Here is a 21868-nt window from a genome sequence, read left to right on the forward strand (position 1 = left end):
TTGGCTTGGGGAAGAAGCCAAGTTTCTTAGAGAGAAGGGAGAGAAAAGTTGTCTTGCTATAGTGAGGGAATGAACTTTAGGTTTGGGTAGAGTTAGGCTTCAAGACCAAGTAAGGAGAAAAGACCATCTTACCCTTACTTTTCCTAGAAAGGCTTAGGAAGACTCCAAAGATTTAGGTACAAACATCAAAGCTAAAGGTACTCCTTTTTGACTTAAATCAATTGACCAAGGAGTTGGGATTAATCCTATTTAAAGGATGGAATTTTCATGGTGTCACAATCCCTAGGGAATGGTGTCACAATCCCTAGGTTCACTAAATCCTAGTTGGCTTAGTGGTTTGTGGTCCTAACCTTCAATCCATACACCAAGATTCGATTCGTAGCTACGATATTATTATTCTTAGTCCATTCCTTAGAGTTATAGTATAACTCAGAGACGAAAAGTGCAACGTCAATGATAACATAAGGACAGAAAGTGAACATGACCAACACTTAGGGACGAATCCTACAATTACATTATAACTCAGGGCCGAAAAGTGCAATGCCAACGATAACTTAGGGACAAAAAGTGAGCATGACCAACACTTAGGGACGAATTCTACAATTACCCTATAACTTAGGGATGAAAAGTGCAATTTTCCCTTAATTTTATAAGGCTTGTAGTTAGCAATTTAGAATATTATGTTCCCAAACATCAACTAATTGCCCCCATGCAGGATCGAACTACAGACCTTCAGTTTACAAGACTGACGCTCTACCACTGAGTTATAAGGGCAAGAACAAATTAGCATATTATTTAGCTAGAGTTAACAGATTATTTATGTGTAGTACCAAAGTTGTTTTTCATCACCCAAAAAAAAAAAAATCAAAAACAAAAACAAAAAAAATAAAGGCACAAGTGTCAAATAGGCCCATCTACTACTGCGAAGTGCTCAATTCCCACCACGAACTAAATTAAGTGTCAAATAGGCCCATCTACCAACTAAATTTGTTCAATTAGCTTTTTTTACAGGTTACCTATTTATTAATTATTAAAAAATAAATAAATAAAATAAAATAATTATAATTTAAAAAAAAAAAAAAGATAATAGCCATCGGCTGTCCGGCGAGGACAGCCGGTGGCTGCCCATTCACAGACAACCGTGGCTGTCCAGCGAGGACAATCGGACAGCCAGGCTATCCAACTGAGGTCCAGATCTGGACCTCAAACATGCACCAATAGTGTAATAAAACAGACCACAATGAAACACACCAATAGTGTATTCCCAAACACTGTATGGTGTATTTATTCATATCTAATGACGCCTTTTTGGTGATGCATACCTAATTTGTGTATGTGTTTTTGTTGTGCATTTCATAACATGGATGGTGTATATTTATATAACAATTGGTGTCGCCGCACTGACCACACGGGAAGGCGTTGCCGCAACTGAACTTGGCACCAATGGGATTCTACAAATACAACAGAGTAAGGCTTATAATGCACCAATTACACAAATAAAACATACAACAATGTGATTTCCCTTATTCCGGTGCCCTATGACGAGTTTACCTTTACCGTTCGCTGGGTAGGAGAACGTGCGCGAAAATACTAGAAGAATCTTGATTAATGTGATTCATTGGATCTATCTAATCTAATGGCCTGTAATTGACCATATTACCACACCTAACAACATGACTGTTCTTGATCGCCCCTATATATATATATATATATATATATATATATATATATATATATATATATATATTTTTTTTTTTTTCCCAGTAATTCCTCTAAATTTTTGCATCTTTCATTCACATTCAATGATTATTCAACCATTATAGTTGGCTATAATCACACAAGTATTGTAAATAGGAAAATATGAAATATTATATCATGGGCCATGTTTATACTGCATCATGAACCCATGTTCATTATAATAGTATTGTATGTTCATTAGTAATTTAGGCGTATCAAATATGAGCGTAAGTTACTCAAAAAAAAAAAAAATATGAGCGTAAGTTCATTATAACAATAATGTAGGTTACGTTCATCAAAATGGCATCAATTCGATAATTACCATTTAAATATATTATTCTTTATTTTTGTATAAATAAAATTAATTATAAAAATATATTGTTAAAAATATCTCATTAAGAATTTGTAAACGACACACATATTAATATATTTTCTTTTAATATGTTGCTTGAATAATTATGTGATAACTATAGTAATGACTTAATGAGCTTGCAGAATTAATGGTCATATAATTGTGCTTTAATGAACTTGAAGTAATAATATAATGAAACTGCAATAGTGACTTTATATATATATATATATATATATATATATATATATATATATATATATATATATATATATATACACACACACTAGTAATTCACCCGCGCGATGCACGGGAAAAAATTATGTTATTATAAATATAAATAAAAAATAGAAAAACTAAAATATTTTAAATTATTTAATATAATAATATTTTTGAGCTTCCATTGGTCAAGTATTTATTATTTTTATAGAATACAAAATTACAATTAAAATTATAATTATAATTTTGTATGGTTAATATAATCTCTAATTATGTGCATATTCAAATAAATTTATAGAGATAATTTACATAATTACATCGATTTATTCTTAATTGTATTTCATCTATATTATAATTTTCACAATACGAATAATAACTAAGATAATTACATTTGGAAAGCAAATTTCAAATTTTGTAGGTGTAAATTTAAACTCTAATTGAACACATTTTTTATATGATTATATAATATATAGCTATTTTATTTTTTAAATGTTGTGTTTTTTTTTTTTTTAATAATAAAGGATGTTGTTGCATTAATTGTAACATTAAATATTTCCCAAACCATATAGCTTTATTATATAAAGGAGGATATATATATATATATATATATATATATATATATATATATATATATACACACACACTAGTAATTCACCCGCGCGATGCACGGGAAAAAATTATGTTATTATAAATATAAATAAAAAATAGAAAAACTAAAATATTTTAAATTATTTAATATAATAATATTTTTGAGCTTCCATTGGTCAAGTATTTATTATTTTTATAGAATACAAAATTACAATTAAAATTATAATTATAATTTTGTATGGTTAATATAATCTCTAATTATGTGCATATTCAAATAAATTTATAGAGATAATTTACATAATTACATCGATTTATTCTTAATTGTATTTCATCTATATTATAATTTTCACAATACGAATAATAACTAAGATAATTACATTTGGAAAGCAAATTTCAAATTTTGTAGGTGTAAATTTAAACTCTAATTGAACACATTTTTTATATGATTATATAATATATAGCTATTTTATTTTTTAAATGTTGTGTTTTTTTTAATAATAAAGGATGTTGTTGCATTAATTGTAACATTAAATATTTCCCAAACCATATAGCTTTATTATATAAAGGATATGTTTAAGTTTCAATGCGGGTGAATGCTTCCCGTGCGGTTGTGCAGGTGATTAATGTGCGTGAGTTTTGCACTTAATGTGCGTGAGTCTTGTATTTAAGGTGCGTGAGGTTTGTGCTTAATGTGCGTGAGTGTGTAGTTCTTAATGTGCGTGAGTTTTGTACTTAAGGTGCGTGAGTCTTGTGCCTAAGGTGCGTGAGTTGTGTGCTTAATGTGCGTGAATGTGTACTTAATGTGAGTTGTTGTTGAAACTTTAAAGTGGATGAGTTTGGTGCTTAATGTGCGTGAGTTTTGTGCTTAAGGTGCGTGGGTCTTGTGCTTAAGGTGCGTGAGTTTTGTACTGAATGTGCGTGAGTGTGTACTTAATGTGAGTTGTTATTAAAACTTAAGGTGCGTGCGTTTTTGTGCTTAAGGTGCGTGAGTTTTGTGCTTAAGATGCGTGAGGGTTGTGCTCAGGGGTGGAGGCAGGATTTATTGGTGCGGGGGGCCAATCACAATTTGTTAGATCCCTTTTGGATCTAATGATGAACTGAGAATAATTAACTCCATTGCTTTATCATTAAACCTATTGCTCAACTCTTGCAACTGAGAATCAATCATCGCATTAAAAATATCAACTTTGTAATGACATCCAATTGTTAATTCATCTTGCTGATGCGTATCCCTTCCTCTTCTTGCAATATATTGAGCATCAAAATCCGGCACAGTTATGTTGACAGTTTCACAACTTGCAAATGGATTTATTTGAGATGTTAAATCTTGAGAATTCTTTCTTTTAAAGAAAACATCAATCCTTTGTGTCTTTTTCATTTCAACTCAATCTTCCTGTTAATTTTTTGACATATCATCAATTCAATTAACTAAAATGAACAAAATAAATAAATAGACAAAGATTAAAGTTGTAGAAATTTAAAGATTTTTGTAGCAAAATGATAATTTATTATTATAATAAGAACAATTGTAATTATTTTATTTGCAAATTAAAAAGCTAACTAGATAGCAAATTAGCAATCCACTGTCCAGTTGCATAATAGCAATCCACTGTCCAGTTGCATAATTAGCAATCCACTGTCCACAGCAAGCTTTGTGATGCAAACTGAATAAACTTTTATCATCTTTTGTGTTCAAGTAAAATATAGTGTTGTCTTATTGACAAATAACATTCCCCAAATAGCTGTTTGGGTTCAGAATTCTAACAATTACCATCTTTTCTAACAATTCTCTATTTAATTCTTTATTTGTATCAAGGTTGAGTGTTATACAAAATTACAAAAATTCAAATGCTTTAAAAAATATAAATGCATTCAAGAATTTGAAAATTACATGTAGATTTGGAGCTTGAAATTGTAAAAAGAGCATACGATTAATGCGAAGGCTGAAGTGCGAATTGCGAAAATCCAAACTGTGTCGTGAGCTCTGTTCTACTGCAGTTTAGTTTAAATGGTTTGAGAATTGGGATTGAAAGTAAAAAGACAAATAGTATAAAGCTTATTTTTTAAATTTGCTTTGAGGGGAGCAAAATAGCAAATATTTGGGGAAGGGGGCCAAAAAAAAAAATACTATAGAACTACTAAAAATAAAAAAGAATTGGTGAGGGGGGCCAAGGCCCCCTCCTTTTCTCAAGTGGCTCCGCCACTGGTTGTACTTAAAATGCATGAGTTTTATGCTTAAGGTGCGTGAGTTTGTGTTCTAAATGTATTTTGTTTGTGTGTTTAATGTGCGTTTGCTGTGTACTTAAAGTGCGCTGTATACTTGTTTGTGTGTTTAATTGAAGCACCACCCGCACTTGATCCCTTCCCTATATATATATATATATATATATATATATATATATATATATATATATATATATATATATACACACACACACACACACAAAAGTTCACATGCGATTGAGCCTTCCCGTGCGGTCGTGCAGCCGCTTGACAAAATACACCAATAGTGTTAGGAAAATGCACAACAATGAAATGCACAAATACACGAGAAAACGCACAACACATCCAAAAAAATGCACCATAAATCCCCACACCCTAATTGTGCATTTTCAAACACTATGTGGTGCTTTATTCGTATCTAATGCTGCGTTTTTGGTGATGCGTACCTAATTTGTGCATGTTTTGTTTTTTTTTTTTTTTGTGCATGTTTTTTTGTTATGCATTTCCTAACATTGTTGGTGCATATTTGTATAACTATTGGAGTAGCCGCACTAACCGCACGGGAAGGCACGACCGCACCTAAACTCGACTATATATATATATATATATATATATATATATATATATATATATATATATATATACACACACACACACACACACACACACACACACTAGTATTTCTTATGCGCGATGAGCAAAAAGTAAGTGCCTAATATTAATATTTTATATTAAAATTTTAAATTTATTTAGATTTTAGATATTTAAATTAATGTAAATAATAATAATAATAATAATAATAATAATAATAATAATAATAATAATAACAATAATGTAAAACATTCCTATAAATTTAATATTAATATTTTAAGAAATAACTAACATATAACCCAATATATTATTATTATTATTATTATTATTATTATTATTATTATTATTATTATTATTATTATTATTATTATTATTATTATTGAAAATAAGAAAATATATGATGGGTGCATGTGCATGGTAGCAATAATGGAAAAGATAACGGAAGTTATAACGGTAGGGGTATGTTTGTCCAAAATATTGTATAGTATAACACTTATAGCATAATGTATCATAAAATTAACGAAAAAACAGACATAAATGAAAGGTATAACCTTCATCTACGCTTATTATGTTTATATGTTTATATATATATATATATATATATATATATATATATATATATATATATATACACACACACACATACACACACATACACACACACATAGAGTAGTGACTTAATAAATTAGTAGTATCAATTTAATGAACCTTTGTAATAATGAACTAGTAGTAATAGTTTAATGAATCTGTAGTAGTTGTGATTTAATGAATATGAACTGGTGACTTAATTAACATACAATTGTAAACTTGGAATAGTGACTAATGAAAACGTAGTTAACATTTAATGAACTTATAGTAGTGACTTAATGATTGAAAAAAAAATATTAATATGGGTATCATTTAAAAGATCTCATTTAGAACTTTTATTGTGTATCCTAGTTCAAAACAAGATTATTTTGTTTAAATTAACATGATTTTTTCATTTCTTTTTCATCCTTCTATTTGGTCAATGGGTTGGTAAATGACGGACTTGTCAAAATTTTGAAGGATCCACCATTTTTTACATTTTGAGTAAGTCAAAACAACAAAATCTTGGTTTGGTTATTCAGTGGTTAGGAGCAGTTTTTTTCTTTTAAATCGCTAAAATCTCAAACACTTCATTTTGCAACGTTTGGAGTTAGCATTTTGAAGAAAAAAAATCTTTCTCCAAAACACTCATTATTTAAAAAAAAAAAAAAAAAAAACAGTAACAATTTCAATGCTTTCCTTAAAGAGCCTTGATACTCCTTTAATAGATGAGCCCAAGGCTCCTCATGCCTTGCCCATATGATGTGGGAAAATCAGATGAGCTAGCAAATATTAGTGGAGCCTTAAGGCTCCTTATATAGGGAGCCACCGATGTGGAAGAAGTAGCTATAAATTAAGGGTAGTGTTAGTAATACGTGTTAGATAGATTTTAGTGATACCAAACACATTTAAAAGTTATGTTCCCAATTCTTTTTATTTTCTAGACTGGGGTATTTTTGAAATGTAAATCCGAAAGGTTCACTTAGAGGATGGACTTTATTGACCGGAAAGTAAACCTAGGATAATTTAGTATAGGAAGGTTCGAATAGTAACTTCGAAATTTAAAGGCTAATCTTCGAGAAGTCAGTTTCGGAAAGCTAAAGATATGAGAAGTTGGAGACCAAAGACTGAAAAGCTGAAGACGAAGAGTTGAAGACTGGAAGGTCCAATGACCGAAAAGTGGAAGGTCAACCTTAATCGAAAAGTTAACTAAAGCAAAAAGTTATTTTACGAATAGTAAAGGATTGACTAAGGAAAGTCAAATTCGAAAGGTTGTTGAAGTATGATACGAAAGATTGACCACGAAAATTCAAAGGTTACCTTACAGATCAACTTTTCGGAAATTTTTTGAACGAACAATAAACAACCTCAAAATCAGTAGGTGCTCAAAGAATGTTACAAAAGGCAAAGGAGTCCTAGGTGCACTTTCCAAAAAAGATTATTTCCCAAAAAGGCCGAGAAAAATGGTGCAATGCAAAAAGCAAAAAGCAAACACCAACAGTAGAGACAATAACTGAAAATCTGAGCAAAAGTAACATATATAATATATACACACGGGTCATTACACGTTGGGTCTATAAATACCTCCACTTGAAGCTGAAAGATGTGTTGGTTAACTGAGAATTGCTAAGAGAGAAAAAACAAACAAGTATTCAAACCCACAACAAATGAGAGAGTAATCTCAAGAGCTTACAAACCAAGATCATGCTCAAGACTTTTGCGATCATAAAAAAGATCTCAAGCTAGCCAAGCTAAGTCTACCACAGGTGGAGAATCACTAACCTTTTGTGTGATCAAGCAACACTCTCTACTTCGAGAAATAGTAAAAGACGGAGTAACAAGTGGTGTATACTTGTGAAAAACCTAGAGACTCGAAGTCGACTTTGTGATCAAGGCTCAAGTGCTCATTTTTGTACTAAACGATAATAGTGTAAACCTCATACGAGTTATAGGAAAAGAGTGGAGTAGGCTGGGTGGTTGGGTTTGGCCGTCGCACCATTATAAAAATCAAATCTCTCTCTCTCTCTCTCTCTCTCTCTCTCTCTCTCTCTCTCTAGCATAACCAACCAAACGTGTAATTTTACAAGATTAAAAATGTGCAAGACAAAGGGGTTTAAAATATTTCGTTGTTCACTTTGCATTAAAACCTATTTCGTGTTCATGTTTTCTTGGACTTAAAAGATTTTGAAAAAGTTTTAAAGTATACAAGTCTATTCACCCTCCCCCCTCCTCTAGACTTAACCCAACCCTTCGAGACCAACAGGGAGTTGTTTCGTACCCCTTAGTTTAGTTTATATATTCTTTTATAATAATAATAATAATAATAATAATAATAATAATAATTATTATTATTATTATTATTATTATTATTATTATTATTATTATTATTATTATTATTATTATTATTATTATTATTATTATTATTATTATTAGTGCTGAGGACATGGGACCGGGACCCATTTTATTGAAAAGGTCTTGGCCCGAGGTGGGGGAGGGGGGGAGGGTGCAGAGAAGAATGGTGGCCCAAAATGTTGAAAGGGGGTGCGAAAGGAAACAAAATATTAACAAAAGTCAACCAAAAAAGTTCGAACCCATAACCTCCAGCATAACAACCAAAGCACCAACCACCTAAGTGATTTAAGATATCACATACAAAAAGGAAGGATGCTCTATTTATCTGTGTGGAAATCGTTGACATCCATGTAGTGGGATTCACATGTATGGACAATATTGAAGCCAAGCCGATGTTGTACATTTGTCATTAATCCGGAAGGCCTTCAACAATATATAAGGCACCCGTTCCTCGGACTCATAAGAGTGCCTTAGCGGACAAGGCGGGGGTCGGTCAAGTTCGTGAGGCTCAGTAATTCGTCCGAAAGACAAGAGAAATCTAAGAGGTATTGTAGCCATTGGAAGAGAAGCTATTGTCGGTAGAACCAACCGAGGTCTTTCAGGAATGAGTCGGACCTAGTGTACAATCTTTTTCGTGGGCGACAGCTAACGTCATCATCATGTGGGTTGCCCATCAATAGTGTGGGGCACAGCCCAACTAGGCCCCATAGCCGACTACTGACCCGAACAATCAAGCAAATCATCTCCTTACCCGACTCAACACTCCACGAGCTAGGAGGAGGCCATAATTGTAACACCCCACTTTTATTAAACTTAATTAAAGATCTAAAACCAAATTAAGATAAACTAAGCAGCGGAAAATCAAACATAATTAACAAACTTAGTGGGAATGTCACCGCCACAACCACCTTCCCATGGTGATTGCACAGGCTAAAGGTAAAACTAAACATCAAGTCAAACTAACATCCGAAATTTACTACATTTAAGTCACTTGGGGAAAAACACCCCGGTGTCTATCACCAAACATAAATAACATAAGTCTACAACCATCATCCATGACATCATAAGGTAAAACAAGAGTTTAGACTATTAGATCTACTAAACTAGTCTAACTCGAACATCTCTCAAACGCTGGGCCACCTGAAAGGTGTTTTGCAAATAGAAAAATAGAGAACACCTGTTAGCACGAAGCTAAGTATAACCACACTCAACCCTGTAAAATACTACAGTATATACTTTGGAAAAACATTTGATTCACATTCTCAATTTAAGCAATCTCAATCACTTAGACAAAACCTTAATATAAACCACAAAGCTTTCTATATGCTCACAACCTAAAATATCAAATGAGCATACTTCAACGATATCAAACCTAACAACATGCCCATACCATTACATACATAACATAGCAAATCTCAATCCTGTGTAACATATCAATAACAATCTCATGCTAACACATAACTTAACAAGCAATTTCATGCTATCAAACAATAAGAAATTATTCTCATGCTTTCAAGTTCTCATAATGTAAACTAGATATACATCAATATGCAACTAAGGCAATCATACTCAATATACAATCTCGGGTAATCATTCTCAATATGCAATCTAGTGCAAACATTCTCATTATGAAATCTCGTGCAATTCTATACTCAAATGCAATCTCGTGCAATACGATACTCGAATGCAATCTCGTGCAATACTATACTCAAATGCAATAAGATGCTATAGGATAAGTATACTTATACACTCGTTTATAAATAGAATACTTTTCTGTGGAGGTTTCTTAGAGTCACAATGACTCGCTTTCTTTCTCTTGAGTCTCTTGACTCGATTTCTTTCTTGCTCAAACTTTCTCATACTTCTCGTTTTTCTTCTTGTGCGAGGTAGGTACTCCGCCGCAGCGAAGCCCTAGCGTACGGTGCAATCTCGTGCATCCGCCACATCCGTAACTACGAAACCTCTAACTCGTGGGGAGGTAGGTCTTCACAAATCGTGAATGGACCTAGCCAGCTCGGCAATCTAGCCGGTCACATACTCAACTCGCCCACAGAACCACTCTTTTTGATCTTTATATTTCTATCTTGCTTGCTTTTTCTATGGAATCAGGTATCGTACTTTTAGTGTGCACACCCCCTAACCAGGATTCCAAGCCTGGCGGGAAGTCTCTAACCGTGTAATGTGGGAATACGCCGCGTTACTTGATAACTCTGTCGGATCGCAATGTCCGTTACTTTCTCTTTTACTCCGAAAGGACATAGTCCCAACGGGTCCTCCAAAACCTCACTGATATATATATATATATATATATATATATATATATATATATATATATCTCATGCAGCAAACTTATGCATGTCACATCTCTACAACTTCTCAATGCAACAAGGTAAGGATCTTCCACATGCTCTTGAGTTTTGGAAAATAATACTTAGGCACACGTTGGCCACTTATGCACTTTTAAAACATGACATGCTTGAAATGCAATTTACTGTACAACATACTTCAATTCTATATATTACTGTGAACTCTCAAAGGACACATAATCATGCTTGAAATTCATAATCTGACAAATACTAGCAAATAATTCTCATGCATTTGGAACTCAACTTGCTCAATTTAAACTCATTCTCTGGATAATAACATTCAAGACTAACATTCTCTGAACACTCCAATACTTGGAATTTAACAAATAATCTCTATGAATCATATCATACTCCTTAGGCATACTTTTCGAACAAGACTTAATCAATTAATGATCATGCTTCCCAATTTAACAATCAAATAATATCAAGCAGTTCACATGGGCAAAACTAAGTCTGATGCTTCTCAAATAACATTACTGTAACTCAATTGCTTCACAAAAACAATCACATAATGCTCATTTCTAATCCAAATTCAACGAAATCAAAGTCCAAATGTGCGTCATGTCGGCCCCAAGGTATCGAGCCACAAGAGCCCGTGACACCCTGTCCGAAACGACACGTAGCTGAGCCACAAAGGGCCCGGCCATTGCACAGACAAAACCCACGGAGCTTGCGGCGGGGCTAAAGGAGCCCCGCTGCCTGGGACCGCCTCTGCAGCGGCCTAGGCCCACGGCCCTTGCCTAGGGCCGTGCCTTAGGGCCGTCCTGTCACGGCTCTAGCCTCGGCTCCCCTCGTGGGCCGTTGGCTAGGCCCGTGACTTCTATCTGGTGCACACTGTGTTGTGCACCAGAGAATTCTTCTTCACCTGTAAAGCATTTTCAGACAAAATTCCACTTCCAAATCATCACCAACACATTATACAACATCAACAAGTCATATAATAGCTCAAACACACAATATTCAAGCATTTATACTCATTTCTAACAATATAACAGTGGCTTCATAGAGCCAAAAAGAGATTGGGGATCCATGGGGTTATACCTATTCTTGTTCTCCTTCTTGTTGGGATTCCTCCTTCTTCCCAAGCTAGACACCTCATTCACCTCCTAGACACCTCAAACAAGCCACACAACAACTCTTAAAACTAAAGTCTCAGAGATAGAAAACAGGGAGCTGAAGAAGTGGAAGGCTAGGAAAACTTACTGTGTTTTCTTGTAGAGCATTTGTTTGGGGAAGACAAGGAAGGGAATCAAGAGACAATGGCTGAAAACATCTCATTTTATAGAGCTCTAAACCCTAGGAGAATCACCAATGATTGGTGGAGGGCAAAATGGAAATTTGGCTTGACTCCTTAAAATATCAGACAAGGCAGGGTGGAGTCTAGTGGTTCACCAAGCATCATGGACCAAGGTCTAGAGTCATGGTTTTAAAATAGTTTTGGGGTAAAAAATGCATTTTTTCAAAAATACTTTCTAGACAACCACTTAGTTTAGGTTTCTCAGATTTCTCTCGGTTTCACTCAGATTGACTTTCGGATCAAAAACTAGGTACGCAATGTACCCGAGAATTTAGGATTTTTGAATTAAAATAAGTTTCGGTGTTGAATTTATTTTAAATGTAACCCAAAATAATTTATTCAAACACCAAATACATCTCAAAAATTTTTATAGAGTGAAAAACGACTATTTGGGAATTTCTTTAAACCGAATTTATAAAATAAAATTTTGGGTTGTCACAATAGTGCAAGGGGCCTGAGGCCGCAACTAGGGCTGAAATGAGGGAACTCGTCATGGAGAGAGGTCGAACCCTTTTGCGAGGAGCCCATCGATGAGATTATAGATGGTGCCCCGACCATTAAGGGCTCGCAAGCTAGGTAGCGGCCCTGGACCGAATAACAGTACCTTGGTGCACTTGTAAGCAACCCGAGGAGGTAAGCGAAAACATTAATTTCTAAATTGGAAAAATGTTAACACATATTTATGATTAGGCTTGCAGGCTAAGCAAGATGCCAAAAAACAAAAACAAAAATGGACTTTGTAGTGGACCAACAGACATGATAAGTGGTCCCGACGCGAGTTGGAAACTCCGCAGTCTAGACAGGAAATGCTGAAGCAAACAATAAGACAAAAATGAGCTTGCAAGCTAGGTAGGTAGTCCGAGCAGGTAATAAAACAAATTTCAGCTTCATTTTGTACCATGGCTTGGAAAACACATCATGGGACTTGGAAAAAAAATGTTACTGGATTCGAAAGCAACTCGAGAAGGTAATTAAAAAACATTTTTTTATTGTTTTTGATAGGAATATTTTTGTAAGTTTTGATGAGCCAAATGTACTTTAGATCCCCTTGGTTTTTAAGTCTTTTAGTACAAGCATCATAAATCAGAATATCGAGTCAAAAGGAATCTACCATAGGAAGAACAAAATTAATTTGAGAAATTAATTTTGGTCCTACAAGTATTCATCCGAGAAAAAAACATAAAGGAATGGGGTTGCAAAGAATGACTGGATGAGCCTAACGGCGAAATGGTAGAAGTCCTTACTCAAAACGATCACACCTGGGATCAATTCCCTTCAGGGGCTTATTATTACAAGTCAAGTTTTCGGACAAGCACAATGTGTGCTAAAGAGCACAATGGGATTTTCGGACAAGCACAATGTGTGCTAAAGAGCACAATGGGATTTTGTGAGGCAAGTTGACAACAATATCAGGCTATGAAGATTCAAATTTCAAATATCAAAATTATCCCACTTCAACGGATATATTTGATAAACAAAATTCGAAAAGTGCAAGTGCTCAAATATTCTTAGAGACTTAGTCTAAATAGTCTCAAATCTAGTTGGAGAGAGAAACAATTACCTTTGTATTTGTAATTGTAGAAAGAGTATAGCTGTGTGCAAAATACTCTAGTGAGTGTAGCTGTGTGCAAAACACTCGTAGTTGCTAAGTGTAGCTGTGTGCAAGACACTTAGTTGGCGTTGAGTATAGCTGTGTGCGAAATACTCGGAGTTGAGTATAGCTGTGTGCGAAATACTCGGAGTTGAGTGTAGCTGTGTGCGAGACACTCGGAGTTGGGTGTAGCTGTGTGCAAAACATTCGAAAGAAGTGCTTGTGTAGCGCTTATTCACTATTGTAACTGTGTGTAAAAAATAGTGAATTTCTACTAGACGCGAAAGGAGAAAAGTGGACTAGGAAGATTACGCCACTTCCGAACCACTATAAATTGCCTCTCTCATTTACATACCGCACTTACATAATTTGCTCTATCTATCTATCTTATCCGACTAACCCGTTTACTATTCACAGTTAATCTTAATCATTCGGGTTTATTGTGTTTTCACGTATGCATGAGACTCAAACTTCTCGAGCTTAAATATTGAATTATTCTAAGCAAGTTTGACGTGTTGCCATGTAACATTCGTTACACGATCGACGTGATACGATATTTATTTACAATCTTGAATATTGTTATTATATATTGAGTGAACCATCTCCTTTATATATTCAAGATATCTCTGTCACTTTACATATCATCTGTACCTATCTTACATGCGTATTCAAATTATTGGTTGGGCATAACTCTTTACACTCTATTATTCCGCTGTGCAGTTTAAACTTACTCTATTTACTTGTTACTTAGAGTTGAAGTTACCAAAGAGTTATTTATTTTGAAAAAGCTTGAAAGTCTATTCACCCCCCCCCCCTCTAGACTTTCACCACCCTATCGGGACCAACAGTTTTCTAACTACTCTTCACACCCCCCCCCCTTTCATTTTCAGTACTGGGCCTACAACGCAGGGCCGGAGGCCCAAGAGGGAAAAAAATGATTATGGTTGGGCCTACAAGAAAGGGTAGGCAGCTAAGGAGAAAAAAAAGAAGGGAGAAATAAAAAGTATTGAGCTTGTAAGACAGGGTAGGCGGCCCGCATCTCTTGTATGGCGCCCGCAAGGCGTAGTAGGCGGCCTGTATGCATCTTCGCTCGGGCCTGCAAGGTGCGACCCTCATCCCGGTGTGCACATCTTCAATCGGGATTTTAAGCAAGGTTACGCAGCCTAGTGTGCAAATCTTCACCTGGGCCATTAGGGTAAGGTACACAATCCAACGTGCAAGAGAGAGAGAGAGAGAGAGAGAGAGAAATCGTGGTTAATGCATTATCCCGCTCCTCAGCGGGTGACATATTTCTATCCGGCTTCTCACCGGTCGACATATTATTACCCGCTTCTCAATGGTCGACATATTATTATCCCGCTTGTCAGCGCTCGATCATATTTCTATCTCATGTCTCAGCAGTCGACATATTATTATCCCGCTTCTCAGCAGTCAACATAATTCTATCCCTCTTCTCAGCGGTCGATATCTTTCTATCCCGCTTCTTAGCGGTCGACATATTGTTATCCTACTTCTTAGCAATCGACATATATCTATCTCGCTTTTTAGCAGTCGATAGATATCTATCCCGCTTCTCAATGGTCGACATATTATCCCGCTTCTCAGCGGTCGACATATTTCTATCCTACTTCTCAGTAATCAACATCTATTTTATCTCGTTTCTTAGTGGTCAACATATTATTATCTCGCTTCTTAGCGGTCGGTCATGTTTCTATCCTGCTTCTTAGCGTTCAACATATCTTATTCCGTTTCGCGGCGGTCGATACATCCAATCTCGCATCTCAGCAGCTGATATATTTCGCTTAGCTTCTCGATGGACCGCCAAGTTACCCATTGGGGTGAGGTGTATTAGTGAGCTCACATGATGGGTAGGCGACAAAAATTTCTTCTTTTTTTTTTTCTTGCAAGGTACGTGTGAGAACTAAGTCATCCTGATGAATAGCATGTGAGAAGAACTGTAGGAACCGAGCAACATGTGATGAAAACTGCAGGAATCAAGCACCAGCCTATCCGAAAGAGATGAAAAGCCTTTTATACCAAGAACCCTATTTTTTGTTTTTATGTTTCCCCATCAAAGTGAAATTTTAAATTTAAAGTAGGAGATCTTTTCATTTTAGGCCTATTGGTGTTCCAAAAGTACCTTTCCAAAATCCCAGAGATGAAGATGCATCGTGGATTGATATATAGTCCGACTTGTCAGATATATTGAGTCATTTGGGATTTCTCCGTTCTCTCCCCCGAGAGAGATAGCCACCCTTTCACCTAGATAAATTCTTGGAATCATCCAAAATTTGGAGTGTGAAAAAGGAACCTTTTGGGGGAATCGACCAGCATGTGAGGAGAACTACAGGAACCGGGCACCAAGCTATCCGAAAGGGAGGAAAAGCTTCTATACTTTCTTTGCCCATCACGTCAAAGAATGGGGGACTTAAGACTTTGACATTGGCTCATTTTGGTGGCAGAGAATAATGGTGGCCCAAGAAGTTGAAAGGGTAACAAAAGTCAACCAACAAGATTCGAACCCATAACCTCCAGCATAACAACCTAAGCAAGAACTAACCACCAAAAACACTCAAGATATCATGTACAAAAAGGTAGGACGCTCTATTTATCCCTGTGGAGATTGTTGACATCCAGGTAGTGACTAGTGAGGGAACACGTTTATGGCCAATATTGAAGTCAAGCCGATGTTGTACATTTGTCAACCATCCGGAAGGTCTTTATCAATATATAAGACACCCTTACCTCCCCTTGAAGATCATCCCTGTAACCACCCCCGATTTTACCAATATTTAAAAACTTAAATAAGAGATAAACAATCTAATCATTAATCACAAACGAGCGGAAGCAAAACTCTTAATCGAGAAAGTGCTATGCCACACCCATAAAATCTACAGGTGCACAGGCTAAGTCTAACAGAATCATCATAACATAACAGCAGTCTAAGGCGCACATGCCCACAGAACTAATCGAAAGGAAAGGCAAGACTACGCTAACTAGATCCACTAGCACGCTCTCCAAGCTAATCATAACCTGAAAAGACATAGGGATAACACCCATCAGCGAGAGATGCTGGTAACCCACCAATACGCGTTAAGTATATATATATATATATATATATATATATATTTATTTATTTATTTATTTATTTATTCAAAACCGTTTGAGACAAGGGATTACAGTATATATCATTTCAAAGCCAAAAGAAGAAATGTCAAGGAACACAATCCACACTCTCAACAAAGACCAACGACCACAATACACAAGCCAACAAGGACCACAATCAACATACTCAACAAGAATCACAAGCAACATACTCAACAAGGACCACAACTTACCATCTTAATGGTAGAGTTCTCAACAGACATGTTCATAAGCAATAACACAACAATCACATAATGATAAGTTTCACATTCCAACCTTATGCCCTGTTCCAACCTTATGGTTACCCCCGGCCTTATTTCTGTTTCATCCGTTACCTCCTAGTGCCACGCTGTACTTCTGAGTCCAACCTTATTCCGCCTGGGACCTTCGTCCCCCACTAATCTTTACCACCAATCTCATAGTATTACCACCGATCTCTCAGTACACGAGGGTACCATTACACAACACAACATTACCACCGATCTCGTGAGCAAAGCTCAAACAATATTACCACCAATCTCATTCATAGTTATACATAGTCATCATCAAGAGGATTGAGGCTCAACGGTAGCCCAATCAAACATCAACAAGGAATACAATCAAATGTACAAGATCACATCATAGACATCCATCAAGAGGTTTCAATGATAGACATGAAACAATACTCAACAACAACAATGGACTTCAATCCAATATCAACACGATTGGCAACACAAGTTGTCAATCCTCAAAGGAATGGACAAACAACACATATTATTATCAAAGACAACATATCTAGCATGCTCATCAAACGGGTAAACCAAATTGGTTCCAACGAACCTCAAGGACTCACATAAATCCAACGAATCACAAAGTTGAACCATAAGCACGATTCAAGACACCAATTCCTAACATGGATACTTAGAACATCGTTCTAGACATACGAAACATCAAGAAGACACCCAAAAGCTCAACGATCCAACAAAAGGATGTCAAAACATCACATACCAAAATATGGAACCACGAGACAAACAACACCCGACATTCCACCGAGAGTGTACCCCGCTGGTGGAACTACGGGTGGGTACCTACCCGTGGTACCTCCCGCCAGGTACAACTCTCCACCCGTGGGTGGGGCGGCGGGTGGACATCCGCCCTCCATTCCACCCGCAGGGAACACCTGTGCAACAATTAATTCCCTTCGGGGAAATTCATCTCCAAGGTCATGTTCAAGTCCAAAACACCCCAAATCTCACATACAACAAGGAAATGACTTGAACCCAAGAATAGATCAAAGAACAACATTCAAGTACCTAGGTACAAGCTCTAAACATGCATTATCACAAGATCATGCATCAAATCACTCACAATCATCAAGAATCATCAATAAAAGTCAAGAATCATCAATATCAAGTATAAAATAGGTTTTGTAGAGCATGGGTTACCTTTGTAGACCAAAACCTTCTTCCTTTCAACCCTCCTAAGCCCTACTTGGAAGCGCTTCTTCCTCACAACCTTCTTACACAAGCCAAACCACAAGAAAACACCAAACTTAGATAAAGACATCTTAACGCTAACCAAAAACACTAAATAACTTTAGATCTCACCCTTTCCTAAGCTTGGAAGATAGAAAGGTGGGATCTTGGGATGAATCTTTGCAAGATTGGGTGAGGTCTTTCTTGGCTTGGGGAAGAAGGCAAGTTTCTTAGAGAGAAGGGAGAGAAAAGTTGTCTTGCTATAGTGAGGGAATGAACTTTAGGTTTGGGTAGGGTAAGGCTTCAAGACCAAGTAAGGAGAAAACACCATCTTACCCTTACTTTTCCTAGAAAGGCTTAGGAAGACTCCAAAGATTTAGGTACAAACATCAAAGCTAAAGGTACTCCTTTTTTACTTAAATCAATTGACCAAGGAATTGGGATTAATCCTATTTAAAGGATGGGATTTTCGGGGTGTCACAATCTCTAGGTTCACTAAATCCTAGTTGGTTTAGTGGTTTGTGGTCCTAACCTTCAATCCATACACCAAGATTCGATTCGTAGCTACGATATTATTATTCTTAGTCCATTCCTTATGGCCCGTTTGGTTCACGGAATAGGCTGGGAATGGCATAGCATTCCCAGTAATAGGCCTATTCCGTTGTTTGGTAACCATTTCTATTAACAGGAATAATATTCCTGGTAATAGCCTATTACCTCAAATAAGGTAATAGCTATTACTAGGGCCCCCCCTGGTATTAGCCTATTACTGAGCGCTCAGGAATAGATTTTAGAATCTATTTCCTTTTTTACCCCTTTCTTTAACCTAATTTTATTATCCTATATATAAATTTATCATATTTCACCACCGTCGTCGTCGACGCCACCACCAACACCACCATCACTACCACCGCCACCACCACCATCACCGCCACCGCCACCACCACCACCACCACCAGAACCACCACCCAGCAGCACCACCGCCACCACCACCACCGCCACATCCGTCGCCGCCCCCACCACCACTGCCACAACCGTCATCGTCAACTGTCACCATCACCACCACCATCACCACTACCACCCCAGCACCACCACCGCCACCGCCACCACCACCGCCGCCACCGCCACCAGAACCACCACCCAGCAGCACCACCGCCACCACCATCACCACCACCGCCACAACCGTCGCCGCCCCCACCACCACTGCCACAACCGTCACCGTCACCACCACCACCGTCGCCCCCACCACTGCTACCGTCGCCCCCAGCACTACCACCCCAGCACCACCGCCACCACCACCATCACCACCACCGTCACCACCCCCGCCGCCACCACCCCCGCCGCCACCCCGCCACCATCACCACCGCCACCATCACATATTTTTATAAGGGTATTTATGTCTTTTAAAACATATTTTAGTTCTATTCCTTAAATCAACCAAACACTGTAATATAATTCATAAAGTCTATTCCTTCCGCGAACCAAACAATAGAATACAATTCCTATTCTATTCCTTGCCTATTCCATTCCTTATGGAATAGCATTCCTATTACCTCAAAATTCATTCCGTGAACCAAACGTGCTGTTAGAGTTATAGTATGATGTATTATTTATTTATTATTTGGGCTAGTATCTCGGGCTTTGTACATACTCTTTTGAGCATAGCATCCCGAACAATAACACTTCTATTTCCCTACCCGGTCCCGACAAAATCATCAATTAGTATTTAAGGCCTTAAATGCAGGCTGTATTATAAAATTGCCCCCATGCAGGATCGAACTACAGACCTTCAATTTACAAGACTAACGCTCTACCACTAAGCTATAAGGACAAACACAAACTAGCATATTATTTTGCTAGAGTTAACAGATTATTTATGTGTAGTACCAAAGTTGTTTTTCATCACCCAAAAAAAAAAAAAACAAAAAAAAAAAAGGTACAAGTGTCAAATAGGCCCATCTACTTCTGCGAAGTGCTCAATTCCCACCACGAACTAAATTAAGTGTCAAATAGGCACATATACCAGCTAAATTTGTTCAATTAGCTTCTTTTACAGGTTACCTATTTATTAATTATTAATAAATAAATAAATAAAATAAAATAATTAAAAAAAATTAAAAAAAAAAAAGATAATAGCCACCGACTGTCCGGCGAGGACAGCCGGTGGCTGCCCATTCACAGACAGCCGTGGCTGTCCAGCGAGGACAGCCACGGCTGTCCAACTGAGGTCCAGATCTGGACCTCAAACGGCTATGGACGGCCTTGCTGTCTGAGGACGTCCATGGCCGTTTGGAACGAGGGCGGGGGCCATACGTTCCAGGTCCAAATCTGGACCTCAAACTTGAGGTCCAGATCTGGACCTCAGTTGGATAGCCGTGGCTGTCCGGCTGTCCTTGCTAGACAGCCACGGCTAGGGGTTTCAATACGGGCCGGCCCGCCTCATTAGGCACGCCCCACCGCGGGCTTTTTATTTGGCGGGCTTTGGCGGGCCGGCCCGCGAAGCCCGCAGGCTTGGAACTATACAACCCAAGCCCGGTTCATGCGGTCTCGCGGGCTGGCCCGCGGGTCATTACTTAAATTTAAAAAAAAAAACATTAAATAGTATATAGACATGTTAAAACCGCTTGAAATATGGCTTCGGAAACTTCCATAAAATCCATAAACCTCACCCAAATCTCCCGGATCGATACCGCTCGTTCAGCAAAACTGTAGAAGGGTGATCAAAGCTAGGGTTCAACAGCACACTCGATTTCTCTCTTAGCTTCATATTTTCCCTCTACAATTCCCGTCTGTGTATAATACATATATAAATATGAATGTTTGCTAGACTTGGAGGCGATTTAGTAATTCATAAATATGTATGCATTGATGATTTAGTTTTAGTAATTATTTGATAGAGTTGGAGGCAGATGGAGACGGGAGAACCGAAGAACTACATACTCTAGGAATTATTGAATTAAGAATTGGCGAAGGATTATTGAATTATTGGATTTCTCCCCTTCTGCGTACTCTTAGATAGTTAGATCTATACATTGCCTAAGAATTAAGATATTATATATATGATTTAAAAAAAAAAAAGATATTATGTATATAATTTATTTATTTATTTTTTAAATATGGCCTGAAACCCGCGGGCGGGCTTTGGCCCTCCGCGGACCATACCTGTTAGGCCCGCATTTTCGCGAGCCTAGTTTCTTGCGGCCCTAACCCGCTCCATTGCGGGGCGGGTGCGGGCTAACCCGCGGGCTTCGACCCACTTTGACACCCCTAGCCACGGCTGTATGTGAATGGGCAGCCACCGGCTGTCCTCGCCGGACAGCCGGTGGCTATTATCTTTTTTAATTTTTTTAATTTTTTTAATTTTTTTTTAATTATTTTATTTTATTTATT

The 21868-nt window shown here is 37.0% G+C and overlaps 2 non-coding genes across 2 annotated transcripts; both read right to left on the reverse strand.

The window, feature by feature from the left end:
- Positions 1-702: 702 nt before the first annotated feature.
- On the reverse strand, positions 703-774 carry TRNAT-UGU. The gene has a single exon. It is a non-coding gene; the product is annotated as a tRNA-Thr (tRNA).
- Positions 775-20237: 19463 nt separating this feature from the next.
- Positions 20238-20309, reverse strand: TRNAT-UGU. The gene has a single exon. It is a non-coding gene; the product is annotated as a tRNA-Thr (tRNA).
- Between the last annotated feature and the right edge of the window lie 1559 nt (positions 20310-21868).

This window comes from Ipomoea nil, unplaced genomic scaffold, assembly GCF_001879475.1.
Source record: "Ipomoea nil cultivar Tokyo-kokei standard unplaced genomic scaffold, Asagao_1.1 scaffold1034, whole genome shotgun sequence".
Lineage (NCBI taxonomy): Eukaryota > Viridiplantae > Streptophyta > Magnoliopsida > Solanales > Convolvulaceae > Ipomoea > Ipomoea nil.